The 17266-nt window shown below is 44.5% G+C and overlaps 6 non-coding genes across 6 annotated transcripts; all 6 read left to right on the top strand.

Moving 5' to 3' along the window:
- The first annotated feature begins 1348 nt into the window (after window positions 1-1348).
- Window positions 1349-1420, top strand: Trnap-agg. The gene has a single exon. It is a non-coding gene; the product is annotated as a tRNA-Pro (tRNA).
- Window positions 1421-9727: 8307 nt separating this feature from the next.
- On the top strand, window positions 9728-9799 carry Trnap-agg. Its single transcript has one exon. It is a non-coding gene; the product is annotated as a tRNA-Pro (tRNA).
- An 832-nt stretch (window positions 9800-10631) lies between these two features.
- Trnap-agg lies at window positions 10632-10703 on the top strand. The gene has a single exon. It is a non-coding gene; the product is annotated as a tRNA-Pro (tRNA).
- An 832-nt stretch (window positions 10704-11535) lies between these two features.
- Window positions 11536-11607, top strand: Trnap-agg. The gene has a single exon. It is a non-coding gene; the product is annotated as a tRNA-Pro (tRNA).
- An 832-nt stretch (window positions 11608-12439) lies between these two features.
- On the top strand, window positions 12440-12511 carry Trnap-agg. The gene has a single exon. It is a non-coding gene; the product is annotated as a tRNA-Pro (tRNA).
- An 832-nt stretch (window positions 12512-13343) lies between these two features.
- On the top strand, window positions 13344-13415 carry Trnap-agg. Its single transcript has one exon. It is a non-coding gene; the product is annotated as a tRNA-Pro (tRNA).
- Window positions 13416-17266: the final 3851 nt, after the last annotated feature.

Raw genomic sequence — 17266 nt, 5'->3', positions numbered from 1 at the left:
CTGCCGAAACCCGGGATCGAACCAGGGACCTTTAGATCTTCAGTCTAACGCTCTCCCAACTGAGCTATTTCGGCACATTCAAAATGTAAATCAAACAAGAATAGTCCGGGTGACGGCCAATCTTTTTCGTCACAGCTACAAAGTGAACCCAATCGCATAACTCAAAAGACAAGCAATTCACTTTAGACATAGACGTTCGAAACACATTTTGACACTCTTTGAACACGGCTCATTGGTCTAGTCGTATGATTCTCGCTTAGGGTGTGAGAGGTCCCGGGTTCGATTCCCGGATGAGCCCTAGAAGATCCATTCTGATTTTATTATTGTTGTCTATAATCACTTCAAGTGTTGCATTTCATGGGGATGTAGCTCAGATGGTAGAGCGCTCGCTTAGCATGCGAGAAGTACGGGGATCGATACCCTGCATCTCCAGTACCACATGTTTTGCCTAGCATTGCACAATTGCAGACTCTTTACGCCTCATAATGATCAGATGTGACCGTTTTTGCCTGGGACATTACGGGAAATCATCGATACCGACGCTTTGATCTTTTCCAATAATGCAATCTTTTTCGAAATACTGATTTTGACTCTCCCAAATACTACTAGATGGCAGGTACGAAAACTGCCACGCCGTCTGTTGCCTTCCACCCTACACTGTTTTGCCTAGCATTGCACAATTGCAGACTCTTTACGCCTCATAATGATCAGATGTGACCGTTTTTGCCTGGGACATTACGGGAAATCATCGATACCGACGCTTTGATCTTTTCCAATAATGCAATCTTTTTCGAAATACTGATTTTGACTCTCCCAAATACTACTAGATGGCAGGTACGAAAACTGCCACGCCGTCTGTTGCCTTCCACCCTACCGGGACCAACTCCAGAGGAACTTCCGCACCCCACACGGACCAACATCAAATTGGGATTATCTTTGCTGATTTCCAACTTGTTACTGTAACACCGGAAATATCCGCAAATAAACGAAAAGAATTGAAACAATAGAATTCCTGAATAAAACGTATCTCTCCGTTCCCATACCGGGAATCGAACCCGAGCCTCCTGGGTGAAAGCCAGGTATCCTAGCCACTAGACCATATGGGATTTTGAACGAAGATTCCTGCCGAAACCCGGGATCGAACCAGGGACCTTTAGATCTTCAGTCTAACGCTCTCCCAACTGAGCTATTTCGGCACATTCAAAATGTAAATCAAACAAGAATAGTCCGGGTGACGGCCAATCTTTTTCGTCACAGCTACAAAGTGAACCCAATCGCATAACTCAAAAGACAAGCAATTCACTTTAGACATAGACGCTCGAAACACATTTTGACACTCTTTGAACACGGCTCATTGGTCTAGTCGTATGATTCTCGCTTAGGGTGCGAGAGGTCCCGGGTTCGATTCCCGGATGAGCCCTAGAAGATCCATTCTGATTTTATTATTGTTGTCTATAATCACTTCAAGTGTTGCATTTCATGGGGATGTAGCTCAGATGGTAGAGCGCTCGCTTAGCATGCGAGAAGTACGGGGATCGATACCCTGCATCTCCAGTACCACATGTTTTGCCTAGCATTGCACAATTGCAGACTCTTTACGCCTCATAATGATCAGATGTGACCGTTTTTGCCTGGGACATTACGGGAAATCATCGATACCGACGCTTTGATCTTTTCCAATAATGCAATCTTTTTCGAAATACTGATTTTGACTCTCCCAAATACTACTAGATGGCAGGTACGAAAACTGCCACGCCGTCTGTTGCCTTCCACCCTACCGGGACCAACTCCAGAGGAACTTCCGCACCCCACACGGACCAACATCAAATTGGGATTATCTTTGCTGATTTCCAACTTGTTACTGTAACACCGGAAATATCCGCAAATAAACGAAAAGAATTGAAACAATAGAATTCCTGAATAAAACGTATCTCTCCGTTCCCATACCGGGAATCGAACCCGAGCCTCTTGGGTGAAAGCCAGGTATCCTAGCCACTAGACCATATGGGATTTTGAACGAAGATTCCTGCCGAAACCCGGGATCGAACCAGGGACCTTTAGATCTTCAGTCTAACGCTCTCCCAACTGAGCTATTTCGGCACATTCAAAATGTAAATCAAACAAGAATAGTCCGGGTGACGGCCAATCTTTTTCGTCACAGCTACAAAGTGAACCCAATCGCATAACTCAAAAGACAAGCAATTCACTTTAGACATAGACGCTCGAAACACATTTTGACACTCTTTAAACACGGCTCATTGGTCTAGTCGCATGATTCTCGCTTAGGGTGCGAGAGGTCCCGGGTTCGATTCCCGGATGAGCCCTAGAAGATCCATTCTGATTTTATTATTGTTGTCTATAATCACTTCAAGTGTTGCATTTCATGGGGATGTAGCTCAGATGGTAGAGCGCTCGCTTAGCATGCGAGAAGTACGGGGATCGATACCCTGCATCTCCAGTACCACATGTTTTGCCTAGCATTGCACAATTAGGAAATTGCTCGAGATCGCGTAGCGATCGATGAGCAGTTGGAATTGTATGAAATTAGAGAGACCTTAACTGGGTGTGGACACGATGTATTACAGCCATTTGACGCAACACAAAAACAAAAGAAAAACGGATTGTCTTCTTCGGGCGATAACGCCCCTTGCCACCTCAGACCTTTAAGGCTTCCTATACATAACTAATAAATAGTAATTCTTCTGTGGGTAACGGAATCCTCTGCATCTTGATGACTGGGTGACGGTCAATAGCCATTGCCGCGACCCCTGTGAATACAAAAAAGAACATTTATCAACTGTTGGGATGGTGGGTGGGTGCCTTAACTTAGTTAAGGTCTCTCTAATTTCATACAATTCCAACTGCTCATCGATCGCTACGCGATCTCGAGCAATTTCCTAATTGTACTCAATTAGCTCCACCTTAACTGGGTGATTTAGAAGTCTAGTATTCACTCTACTCCCAGAATTGCATTTTGGAAATTTTCGGAGACGATTCTTTTATTATAGTGTGAGGAAAACACACTTTCCGTTGCCCAGCTACCCGTACGAAGGATTGTTTCGATAGGCAGGCCGGAAGATTTAGCTTTGGAGGCCGAAGCCCCACGGGTAGAATGAGCGCTATATACCGATGTGTCGACCCCTGCGTCGGCTAACACCGATTTAATCCAACGGGCAATAGATGAAGCTCCGATTGGAGCGTGTGGAGATTTAATGCCCAAAATCAGGCTGGAAGGGGGCCGGCTTTCTCTGAACGATCGAGTCAAATTTACGTACCTTTCAAGGCACAGGACTGGGCAAAGGTTGGAAGGGGGGTCCAGCTTACACAAAGAGAAGGATTGGATATCGTTCGACTTGCGTTGATTCTTCCTCAGCTTCAATAAGGCGAACTTCACGACTGGACCCGAGAAAACTATTGACTCCGAATCAATTGCTGCAATTTCGGAAACTCTAAATAAGGATGTAAGAGCTAACAAGATGACAAGTTTATGCGACAAGGAGGTGAGGCTCAAGTCTACATCCGGTCCAAGTGATTGTAAATGGCGCAAGACAACCCCGACATCCCAAAATTCGGTATATTTTGGCTTCGGTGGAGTGGAATTAAAAATTCCCTGCATTAACTTGATGACTAATGGATGCTTGCCGACATCATAGCCTTCCATCTGTTCCAGCGTACCCGAGAGCATCGAACGATACACATTGATCGATCTATAAGCCAAACCTTTTCCGTGGAGGTCGGACAAAAATTCTAAAATCGTACCTAGAGCAGGAGACACGGGATCTTGATCCCGTTCTGTACACCAACTGACCCAACCGTTCCAGCAGCTCTGGTAGGCAGTTGATGTGGCCTCACGATTTCCTGCCAGGAGTAGGTGGACCACTTTGTCCGAAAGGCCTTTGTTTTCGAGTCTTTGCCTGATAAGGCCCATGCGACCATTAGCAGTGACCCTCGAGCCAGCAGTGGATGAGGGTTCCCTTCCGGATCCGACAGTAGATTCGCCACCGGTTTCAGGATACGAGGCGGTTGGTATGCCAACTCCATTATTGTTGGCCACCAAGGTTGTGCTGGCCAGACCGGCGTCAGCAGAAGCGCATCCGCTTGATCCCTCCAGATCTTTAACAAGCATCTGTGAATGAGTTTGAACGGCGGGAACGCATAGCCTCTCAATTTGCCCCAATCCATCGTGAATGCATCCACTGCCATCGCGTCCGGCTGTGGCTGCCAACTGATGAACTTGTCCAGCTGACGGTTCCAAGCTGCTGCAAATAAATCTATTTGCGGGTTCCACAGGGACGCTATTTGCTTGAAATAGTCCGGCCGTAGTTTCCAATCGCCGGCTTCCAGATTCAGCCTGGACTGGTGATCTGCAACCACATTCAAAATACCTGGTACGTGTACCGCCTGGATCGCAATCTGTCTACTTTCACACCAAGATACGATATCTAACATGATAGCGTTAAGATTGGCTGACTTGGTCCCACCTGCTTTGTTTACATATTGCACTGCCGTGAAATTATCCATCATAAGACGGACGGAAATTTTGCATAAATTCCCCGTAAAGGCTTTCAATGAAAACAGACCCGCCAGTAATTCGAGTTCATTAATGTGTCGATCCCTGTCATCTTCCGACCAGGGTCCTCTTGTCGTAATACCGTTTTGTACTCCCCCCCATCCTTTTTTTGACGCGTCCGAGTATATAATAATATCGGGTTCTACAGCTGTCATGGCCCGGCCGTTTAAGGACTCAATGTTGTCAACCCACCATTTTAGATTGTCCCGCGACTCTCTGTCTAGCTTCACGATAGCGCTAAGTGATCCATTGAATCTAGAATTTCCATTTATATGAAAACGTTGCAGTGCTCTGTAGTGGGCCTGTGCGAAAGGAATGCATTTGACTGCCCAAGCTAAATTCCCTAAAATTTTCGAAATCTCCCGGAGCGAAGCTGTTTCCCGCTTCATTAAGTCGTTACATAAATGCAAAATTTCGACCAACTTTTCATGACGCAGAGAGAGGGAAAGGTGGAGGGAATTTACAATCAAACCCAGATATTCAATGATCTGCGTTGGCTCTTCGATAGTTTTTTCAATGTTTATTAAAAAACCGCAGTTTTCTAATATTTCTTTGGCTAATAAAAAATCTTTCCTCGCCCCTTCCTCGCAATTGTTAAGCAAAAGAATGTCGTCAAGGTAAATTATGAGACGGACCCCTTGTTTCCTTAGGAAAGTTATGACTGGCTTTAAAACTTTAGTAAAAATCCAAGGTGCGGACGACAAACCGAAGGCCAGGGTTTTAAACTGATAGAAAACCTCCCCCCATTTTACTTTTACAAACTTCCGATCCTCCTTGCGCAGGGGGAGGGTTAGATACGCATCTTTCAGATCAATTTTAGTAAAGAAATCACCTGGGCGGATCAGCTCTTGGAGGAGGGGAATACCTTCCATTTTAAAGTGAACGGGCCTAACAAATTTGTTGAGCGCTTTCAAATTTACGATGGGCCTGAAACCTCCTGTACGTTTCGGGATCACAAATAGACCACTGATAAAACCCCCTTCTGGTTCAATCGGTTCGATGGCCCCCTTTTCCAAAAGAGATTTTACTTCCTGATCACAGATTTCTAACTGATCTTTGCCCATCTGCATATTACCCTGGGGGTGTGTTTGAAACGGGGGGGACACGAAATCAATTTGAACGCCCTCGCTTACACTCTGAATGATCCACGGATCATTCGAAATCGAGTGCCAGAAATCTACGAAAAATTTTAACCTACCCCCAACCGGGGGAAAACACGCGGCTTGTTTAGGCGCCGATAAAATTGGCACATACCTTTGGCTCGATTTCTGCTTGTTGTTCCTATAGCCTCCATTCGAGTTGCTGGAACCACCGAAGTTGCCTCCTCGGTTGCCACCATTGAAGCCGTTACGGTGATAGCCGCTTGCGGAATTTCTAGGATTATAGTTGGTGGGTGGGTAGCGACTTTTGAAGCTCGATGATTGGCCTGCCGGGCGTCCGATGTTCCTCAATTTCTGGTCGTTAGTCGCCTCTCTAACCATCTCCTTAATGAAGTGACTGCCGAACAGGGCTCCACACTGTTTAGCCTTAAAACGTTCCGGTTCCTTTAACAAGGAGACGAACTTCGGATCGGACACCTTCAATAAATTTTCGCGGCGGTTGGCCGTGATTCCATGGAAAGTGTGGCCCCACAAACGCAGGGCGACATCGACAGCCTCCGCCATGGGCGAGTTTTGAAGTTCTCCTTCGGCCATCTGCTCTTTCAGATAAAGAAGAGGGCGAGCGACATCTAGGACCTTATACTGTTCAGCTTTCAGGGTTTTTTCAGTAGCCTCCGCCTTCACCATTTCGGGGCACTTGAGATCTTTGAAACGACGGGCAAGAGAGGAATCCACCTGATGACATTTTAAATCAAAATCAGTGTCAGAAAAGCTGGGCAAAAAACTCTCCCGTAGCTGCTTGGCTTCCGAAGGACTCAGGGTTGAAGTCATCCAGTCTCTGACGACCCGCATGCGTCTTCTGGGGACTGCAAATTTCCGTGGCAGGTTCTCCCTTGGGGGTTCAGGAACGCCGATACCACCAGCACCTCCCGCGCCACCAGCACCACCTGCATCGCCTTCTTGCGGCTGATCTCCTCGCCTCCGTCGGTCTTCATCTTGCTGCTCACGCTCTCGTTGGGCCTGAAGTTCACGGTCTCGCAGTTCTTGCTCACGTGCCCGATCTAGGATATCTTGATCTTCCTGGTTGATGTCTCTTCTTTCACGGTTGCGATTTGCTCGATCACGATCACGATTGTTTCGACGAGAATCTCTTGATGAATTTGAACTGGAACTGGAAGTAGGACTTGAACTTGGGCTAGAACCAGCCATGACTGCGTTGCGTCAAAGCCGAAAAGCGTCTGAGGTGGCAAGGGGCGTTATCGCCCGAAGAAGACAATCCGTTTTTCTTTTGTTTTTGTGTTGCGTCAAATGGCTGTAATACATCGTGTCCACACCCAGTTAAGGTGGAGCTAATTGAGTACAATTGCAGACTCTTTACGCCTCATAATGATCAGATGTGACCGTTTTTGCCTGGGACATTACGGGAAATCATCGATACCGACGCTTTGATCTTTTCCAATAATGCAATCTTTTTCGAAATACTGATTTTGACTCTCCCAAATACTACTAGATGGCAGGTACGAAAACTGCCACGCCGTCTGTTGCCTTCCACCCTACCGGGACCAACTCCAGAGGAACTTCCGCACCCCACACGGACCAACATCAAATTGGGATTATCTTTGCTGATTTCCAACTTGTTACTGTAACACCGGAAATATCCGCAAATAAACGAAAAGAATTGAAACAATAGAATTCCTGAATAAAACGTATCTCTCCGTTCCCATACCGGGAATCGAACCCGAGCCTCCTGGGTGAAAGCCAGGTATCCTAGCCACTAGACCATATGGGATTTTGAACGAAGATTCCTGCCGAAACCCGGGATCGAACCAGGGACCTTTAGATCTTCAGTCTAACGCTCTCCCAACTGAGCTATTTCGGCACATTCAAAATGTAAATCAAACAAGAATAGTCCGGGTGACGGCCAATCTTTTTCGTCACAGCTACAAAGTGAACCCAATCGCATAACTCAAAAGACAAGCAATTCACTTTAGACATAGACGTTCGAAACACATTTTGACACTCTTTGAACACGGCTCATTGGTCTAGTCGTATGATTCTCGCTTAGGGTGTGAGAGGTCCCGGGTTCGATTCCCGGATGAGCCCTAGAAGATCCATTCTGATTTTATTATTGTTGTCTATAATCACTTCAAGTGTTGCATTTCATGGGGATGTAGCTCAGATGGTAGAGCGCTCGCTTAGCATGCGAGAAGTACGGGGATCGATACCCTGCATCTCCAGTACCACATGTTTTGCCTAGCATTGCACAATTGCAGACTCTTTACGCCTCATAATGATCAGATGTGACCGTTTTTGCCTGGGACATTACGGGAAATCATCGATACCGACGCTTTGATCTTTTCCAATAATGCAATCTTTTTCGAAATACTGATTTTGACTCTCCCAAATACTACTAGATGGCAGGTACGAAAACTGCCACGCCGTCTGTTGCCTTCCACCCTACCGGGACCAACTCCAGAGGAACTTCCGCACCCCACACGGACCAACATCAAATTGGGATTATCTTTGCTGATTTCCAACTTGTTACTGTAACACCGGAAATATCCGCAAATAAACGAAAAGAATTGAAACAATAGAATTCCTGAATAAAACGTATCTCTCCGTTCCCATACCGGGAATCGAACCCGAGCCTCCTGGGTGAAAGCCAGGTATCCTAGCCACTAGACCATATGGGATTTTGAACGAAGATTCCTGCCGAAACCCGGGATCGAACCAGGGACCTTTAGATCTTCAGTCTAACGCTCTCCCAACTGAGCTATTTCGGCACATTCAAAATGTAAATCAAACAAGAATAGTCCGGGTGACGGCCAATCTTTTTCGTCACAGCTACAAAGTGAACCCAATCGCATAACTCAAAAGACAAGCAATTCACTTTAGACATAGACGTTCGAAACACATTTTGACACTCTTTGAACACGGCTCATTGGTCTAGTCGTATGATTCTCGCTTAGGGTGTGAGAGGTCCCGGGTTCGATTCCCGGATGAGCCCTAGAAGATCCATTCTGATTTTATTATTGTTTTCTATAATCACTTCAAGTGTTGCATTTCATGGGGATGTAGCTCAGATGGTAGAGCGCTCGCTTAGCATGCGAGAAGTACGGGGATCGATACCCTGCATCTCCAGTACCACATGTTTTGCCTAGCATTGCACAATTGCAGACTCTTTACGCCTCATAATGATCAGATGTGACCGTTTTTGCCTGGGACATTACGGGAAATCATCGATACCGACGCTTTGATCTTTTCCAATAATGCAATCTTTTTCGAAATACTGATTTTGACTCTCCCAAATACTACTAGATGGCAGGTACGAAAACTGCCACGCCGTCTGTTGCCTTCCACCCTACACTGTTTTGCCTAGCATTGCACAATTGCAGACTCTTTACGCCTCATAATGATCAGATGTGACCGTTTTTGCCTGGGACATTACGGGAAATCATCGATACCGACGCTTTGATCTTTTCCAATAATGCAATCTTTTTCGAAATACTGATTTTGACTCTCCCAAATACTACTAGATGGCAGGTACGAAAACTGCCACGCCGTCTGTTGCCTTCCACCCTACCGGGACCAACTCCAGAGGAACTTCCGCACCCCACACGGACCAACATCAAATTGGGATTATCTTTGCTGATTTCCAACTTGTTACTGTAACACCGGAAATATCCGCAAATAAACGAAAAGAATTGAAACAATAGAATTCCTGAATAAAACGTATCTCTCCGTTCCCATACCGGGAATCGAACCCGAGCCTCCTGGGTGAAAGCCAGGTATCCTAGCCACTAGACCATATGGGATTTTGAACGAAGATTCCTGCCGAAACCCGGGATAGAACCAGGGACCTTTAGATCTTCAGTCTAACGCTCTCCCAACTGAGCTATTTCGGCACATTCAAAATGTAAATCAAACAAGAATAGTCCGGGTGACGGCCAATCTTTTTCGTCACAGCTACAAAGTGAACCCAATCGCATAACTCAAAAGACAAGCAATTCACTTTAGACATAGACGCTCGAAACACATTTTGACACTCTTTGAACACGGCTCATTGGTCTAGTCGTATGATTCTCGCTTAGGGTGCGAGAGGTCCCGGGTTCGATTCCCGGATGAGCCCTAGAAGATCCATTCTGATTTTATTATTGTTGTCTATAATCACTTCAAGTGTTGCATTTCATGGGGATGTAGCTCAGATGGTAGAGCGCTCGCTTAGCGTGCGAGAAGTACGGGGATCGATACCCTGCATCTCCAGTACCACATGTTTTGCCTAGCATTGCACAATTGCAGACTCTTTACGCCTCATAATGATCAGATGTGACCGTTTTTGCCTGGGACATTACGGGAAATCATCGATACCGACGCTTTGATCTTTTCCAATAATGCAATCTTTTTCGAAATACTGATTTTGACTCTCCCAAATACTACTAGATGGCAGGTACGAAAACTGCCACGCCGTCTGTTGCCTTCCACCCTACCGGGACCAACTCCAGAGGAACTTCCGCACCCCACACGGACCAACATCAAATTGGGATTATCTTTGCTGATTTCCAACTTGTTACTGTAACACCGGAAATATCCGCAAATAAACGAAAAGAATTGAAACAATAGAATTCCTGAATAAAACGTATCTCTCCGTTCCCATACCGGGAATCGAACCCGAGCCTCCTGGGTGAAAGCCAGGTATCCTAGCCACTAGACCATATGGGATTTTGAACGAAGATTCCTGCCGAAACCCGGGATCGAACCAGGGACCTTTAGATCTTCAGTCTAACGCTCTCCCAACTGAGCTATTTCGGCACATTCAAAATGTAAATCAAACAAGAATAGTCCGGGTGACGGCCAATCTTTTTCGTCACAGCTACAAAGTGAACCCAATCGCATAACTCAAAAGACAAGCAATTCACTTTAGACATAGACGCTCGAAACACATTTTGACACTCTTTGAACACGGCTCATTGGTCTAGTCGTATGATTCTCGCTTAGGGTGCGAGAGGTCCCGGGTTCGATTCCCGGATGAGCCCTAGAAGATCCATTCTGATTTTATTATTGTTGTCTATAATCACTTCAAGTGTTGCATTTCATGGGGATGTAGCTCAGATGGTAGAGCGCTCGCTTAGCATGCGAGAAGTACGGGGATCGATACCCTGCATCTCCAGTACCACATGTTTTGCCTAGCATTGCACAATTGCAGACTCTTTACGCCTCATAATGATCAGATGTGACCGTTTTTGCCTGGGACATTACGGGAAATCATCGATACCGACGCTTTGATCTTTTCCAATAATGCAATCTTTTTCGAAATACTGATTTTGACTCTCCCAAATACTACTAGATGGCAGGTACGAAAACTGCCACGCCGTCTGTTGCCTTCCACCCTACCGGGACCAACTCCAGAGGAACTTCCGCACCCCACACGGACCAACATCAAATTGGGATTATCTTTGCTGATTTCCAACTTGTTACTGTAACACCGGAAATATCCGCAAATAAACGAAAAGAATTGAAACAATAGAATTCCTGAATAAAACGTATCTCTCCGTTCCCATACCAGGAATCGAACGCGAGCCTCCTGGGTGAAAGCCAGGTATCCTAGCCACTAGACCATATGGGATTTTGAACGAAGATTCCTGCCGAAACCCGTGATCGAACCAGGGACCTTTAGATCTTCAGTCTAACGCTCTCCCAACTGAGCTATTTCGGCACATTCAAAATGTAAATCAAACAAGAATAGTCCGGGTGACGGCCAATCTTTTTCGTCACAGCTACAAAGTGAACCCAATCGCATAACTCAAAAGACAAGCAATTCACTTTAGACATAGACGCTCGAAACACATTTTGACACTCTTTGAACACGGCTCATTGGTCTAGTCGTATGATTCTCGCTTAGGGTGCGAGAGGTCCCGGGTTCGATTCCCGGATGAGCCCTAGAAGATCCATTGTGATTTTATTATTGTTGTCTATAATCACTTCAAGTGTTGCATTTCATGGGGATGTAGCTCAGATGGTAGAGCGCTCGCTTAGCATGCGAGAAGTACGGGGATCGATACCCTGCATCTCCAGTACCACATGTTTTGCCTAGCATTGCACAATTGCAGACTCTTTACGCCTCATAATGATCAGATGTGACCGTTTTTGCCTGGGACATTACGGGAAATCATCGATACCGACGCTTTGATCTTTTCCAATAATGCAATCTTTTTCGAAATACTGATTTTGACTCTCCCAAATACTACTAGATGGCAGGTACGAAAACTGCCACGCCGTCTGTTGCCTTCCACCCTACCGGGACCAACTCCAGAGGAACTTCCGCACCCCACACGGACCAACATCAAATTGGGATTATCTTTGCTGATTTCCAACTTGTTACTGTAACACCGGAAATATCCGCAAATAAACGAAAAGAATTGAAACAATAGAATTCCTGAATAAAACGTATCTCTCCGTTCCCATACCGGGAATCGAACCCGAGCCTCCTGGGTGAAAGCCAGGTATCCTAGCCACTAGACCATATGGGATTTTGAACGAAGATTCCTGCCGAAACCCGGGATCGAACCAGGGACCTTTAGATCTTCAGTCTAACGCTCTCCCAACTGAGCTATTTCGGCACATTCAAAATGTAAATCAAACAAGAATAGTCCGGGTGACGGCCAATCTTTTTCGTCACAGCTACAAAGTGAACCCAATCGCATAACTCAAAAGACAAGCAATTCACTTTAGACATAGACGCTCGAAACACATTTTGACACTCTTTGAACACGGCTCATTGGTCTAGTCGTATGATTCTCGCTTAGGGTGCGAGAGGTCCCGGGTTCGATTCCCGGATGAGCCCTAGAAGATCCATTCTGATTTTATTATTGTTGTCTATAATCACTTCAAGTGTTGCATTTCATGGGGATGTAGCTCAGATGGTAGAGCGCTCGCTTAGCATGCGAGAAGTACGGGGATCGATACCCTGCATCTCCAGTACCACATGTTTTGCCTAGCATTGCACAATTGCAGACTCTTTACGCCTCATAATGATCAGATGTGACCGTTTTTGCCTGGGACATTACGGGAAATCATCGATACCGACGCTTTGATCTTTTCCAATAATGCAATCTTTTTCGAAATACTGATTTTGACTCTCCCAAATACTACTAGATGGCAGGTACGAAAACTGCCACGCCGTCTGTTGCCTTCCACCCTACCGGGACCAACTCCAGAGGAACTTCCGCACCCCACACGGACCAACATCAAATTGGGATTATCTTTGCTGATTTCCAACTTGTTACTGTAACACCGGAAATATCCGCAAATAAACGAAAAGAATTGAAACAATAGAATTCCTGAATAAAACGTATCTCTCCGTTCCCATACCAGGAATCGAACGCGAGCCTCCTGGGTGAAAGCCAGGTATCCTAGCCACTAGACCATATGGGATTTTGAACGAAGATTCCTGCCGAAACCCGTGATCGAACCAGGGACCTTTAGATCTTCAGTCTAACGCTCTCCCAACTGAGCTATTTCGGCACATTCAAAATGTAAATCAAACAAGAATAGTCCGGGTGACGGCCAATCTTTTTCGTCACAGCTACAAAGTGAACCCAATCGCATAACTCAAAAGACAAGCAATTCACTTTAGACATAGACGCTCGAAACACATTTTGACACTCTTTGAACACGGCTCATTGGTCTAGTCGTATGATTCTCGCTTAGGGTGCGAGAGGTCCCGGGTTCGATTCCCGGATGAGCCCTAGAAGATCCATTGTGATTTTATTATTGTTGTCTATAATCACTTCAAGTGTTGCATTTCATGGGGATGTAGCTCAGATGGTAGAGCGCTCGCTTAGCATGCGAGAAGTACGGGGATCGACTAGTATACCTAGGCCCGTCCAAGGACGGCGAACCAGGCGGCTAGACGCAATCACCCAAGCGCACAGCACAGCACACATGGAGCAAAACGCCACTCGTATAATCCCACTGGCCAATTCCTTACTGTCCGGGACTTGCTTTTTCATCCATTTATGGACTTGTACATCTTCCACCGTGAGCCAGACGGTCTTTTGGGGTTTTTTTGTGGACTTGTTTTTTTTTCGTTGCAAGCAAGTATCGGTTGAGTTTTGGATTTATTTGGGGACTTTTATTTTTCAGAGTTTGGTTGTATTGTATTTGACACATTTCCCACGGTCTCGAGTTTCGGTGAAGTTTTCCACGGTTTTTTGAATCTTGAACACGTTTGGACCGTCACACACCCCATTCTGATCCTCAACTCCTTCTTCCTCTCCTTCCTCATCTTCCCGTTTCACTTTCTTCCCTTCCAATTTATTTCCTCCCACTTTTTCCCATCTTCCTCCCCTCTCTCATCCTTCCCCCTCTCTATCATCCCTCCCTCACCATCCTCTCCCTCACCATCCCGTCCCTCACCATCCCCTCCCTCACTATCCCCTCCCTCACCATCCCCTCCCTCACCATCCCCACCCTCACCATCCCTTCTCTGCACACTCCTCCCTCATGTAATCCTTCCCCTTAGACTCACATGTATCTCGTACTTATCTCGATGTGGGCTTGAACAACGGGCCGTTGTATCCTGGATCCAATGCTCTAACCACTGAGCTGTTGAGTTGTATTATCAGTTAAACAGGGGGAAAAGTCATCAGCCACTTAAGTAAATTCGGATTTTCCCTAAATACCAATAAATATTAATCGCACGACGTAATTCTTTGGCCAGTAAGTATTTGCTCCTGTATTTTAATGAAAATTACAAAACTCAGCTTCGCATATAAAATTCGAATAACCACTTGAGAGGTAATAGTAAAATACATTATTGGTGGTGTATTGGTTAGAGTGTTCGCATAGCACATTTATGTCTTTAGGTTCAATACTCATAAATTGTGAAAATAAAAATTGACAAAGTGTTTGAAATAATTTACTTGGCTTTCAATCTGAATACCTCATAATTTCCTGTTTTCGTCTATACATTCCTCATTGCCGGTTTGAACAACAGCCCATCGTTACTTGAATCTTATTCTCTAACAACTTGGCTAATGAGATGTGTTGACACATTTTCTTAAAAGGAAGCCATCGACCAATGTAAGGCAACATCGATTTTGAACATTAAAATTTGCTAGGTATAAAAATTCATCACCCGACGTTAGCGAATTAGTTGCAATTACTCGTGGCCCAATGTGTACAAATTTGTAGATGTTATGTTTCACCCAACGTGTTTTGTAGGACACTTAAAATTTCCTCCACGTTTTTTAACAGTTTAAATTAAATTTCCTGCCGTGGACAAATCATTCGCAAGTTGAACCAATGTTATTGAATCTCTAATACCTTGCGTTTGCCCCGACAAATTCCCTCGAATTCCTTCACCACGAGCTCTCGCGGCCGCGGGGGTGCCCCTTCGGGGGCCCCACCGCCACGGGCTCGAATCGCGATGAAGGTATCCTCGTTTTTTTGTAACTTGAACACTATCTGCCCGTTGAACTCAGTTACGCATTTACCAATTAAACCACTGTCAATAGATTTCTTATACATCCACTTATGGCCCAGCGTATTCTGAAGGACATTTAAAATTCCCTGCCCGTTAAGCGTGAGCGTGCGCTTAAATTTTCTGCCTGTGGACAAATAATTTACCAGTTAAACCACTGTCATTAGATTTCTCATACATCCAATCATGGCCCAATGGATTCTGTAGGATCAATCGGTATTGGTGTCAATAGGTGGTCAAGTGGTTAGCGAATTCTCTTACTATGAGTGAGTACTCGGGTTCAACTCCCGATAAACAATAGTTTCTAAAATATATTGATGACCGAATTAATAATTAGCAACTGTGACTTTACCCGGAGTTTGAACCTCGGATTTCTCGCATGACAATCAAGCACGCTAACCAATACACAATGAGAGAGATGGAATACACTATATGTTATGGAATGTATAAATATGTCGTAGAGACACGGTTCGTCGCACTCACCTGTGTGCCAGTTGCAACGCGAGATGCAGAGATGTTTGAAACCACTTGTCAATGAGATCAAAATTGAATATCAATTGGTGATCGATTGGTTAGCGAGTTCGCTTTCTATGCGTTATGTTCGGGTTCAATTCCCTAAAAACACCAATTTCAAAATTGAAAATAAATGTTTGAATTATTATTGAATTAAAGCGCCTTAACCAAGTATCGAAACTCGGACATCTTGTATGATAGCAGAGAACGTTACCCAATACACCATGAAAGAGATGGAATTTAATAGAAGTAATGGGATTTATAAATATGTCGTAGTTACACGTTAATAAAAAAAACGTGAAGCGCGACAACCATTTGTCGAAATTGGAACTCGATAATGATATTAGTTCTGATAGTGTAGTGGTTAGAGTGTGTGTTACAATGCCATGCCCTTACATGTATGTGGCGGTAACACCTCACCGATTATGGTTCAAACCCCAAGTACTACACATACATAAATATTGGAGGACATTGAATATCAATAAAAAAAATCCAACCCTCAACACCTGGTTTGGGGAGAGGCAATGCTTAATTTTTTTCACGTGTTCAAAATCATTATATCAACGATAAAAATTGCAACCAGTGGGCGTGGTTTTTTGGAGGGAAGCTTATGTTTTGTGCTTTTATTTCGTTTGGCGGCTTATTATCTTGCTGGTAAGTCAACGAATAATTGTTTTTCACATTCTCTCTGAACTTCCCCTTGACAACATGCCCAACTCTGGTAAGTCTCTTTAATGTTATCCAATATTTCTGTTATATTTATTGTTTTTTTTGTATCATAGATTTGCTTGTTGCTTCTCCCCCCGTTTCTTTGTCTCCTCAAGTGGTTGTCCGTGATGGAATACCCAATTCTGGTAAGTCTTCTTAATGTTATCCAATATTTCTGTTCTATTCATTGTTTTTTTTTTGTTTGATAGATTTGCCTGTTGTTTCTCCCCCCGTCTCTTTGTCTCCTCAAGTGGTTGTCCCTGAAGAAAATCCACTGGGTGATGACGAAGTTGACGGGGTTTTAGCATCCATGGATATGGATTTCAATACCCCGCCGTCTTCCCCACCTGTCTCCTTTCTTCAATCTTGGACGATTTCAGAATTTCAGAGGATTGAAGATAGGAGAAGATCCAATCTATTACGTGGAGTGCAGCTGAAAACTCGGTACGAAAAATTTAAGAAAAACCGACAGAAGTAAGTTTATCCAAGTTATTTCATGTTTGTTTTTTTATGTAATTTTTTTTTTCATTTTAGTGCTGAAGCTGCTTTGGAAAGATCTAAGCGGAATGAGGCATGGGCCAAAAAGGAGCTGGCTTCATTCCGCTCCAAAATGTGCAAGGATGAAGCTGAGGCACAGAGAATGTTTGGAGATGTGATTTAGATGATTTTTGTTCGATTTGTTTAATTTTTTTTCTTTGTTTGTTATTTGTTAATTTTGTTGATCTGTTGGTTATTGATCAGTAATAAACAGAGTATTAGAATATTCATTTAGTTTGCTTTTTTTTATTTTTTCCAACTTCATAATTGATGTTCTCAATATTTTAAAATCCATATAAGTACGTAGCTCTACTTCTCTTTGATTCTTGATTTGAACCATTGACTTTTTGACCTTAA

Source organism: Daphnia pulicaria, chromosome 7 (assembly GCF_021234035.1).
Source record: "Daphnia pulicaria isolate SC F1-1A chromosome 7, SC_F0-13Bv2, whole genome shotgun sequence".
NCBI lineage: Eukaryota > Metazoa > Arthropoda > Branchiopoda > Diplostraca > Daphniidae > Daphnia > Daphnia pulicaria.
The sequence above is the reverse complement of the archived record's forward strand: the minus strand, read 5'-3'. Positions and strand labels throughout refer to the sequence as shown.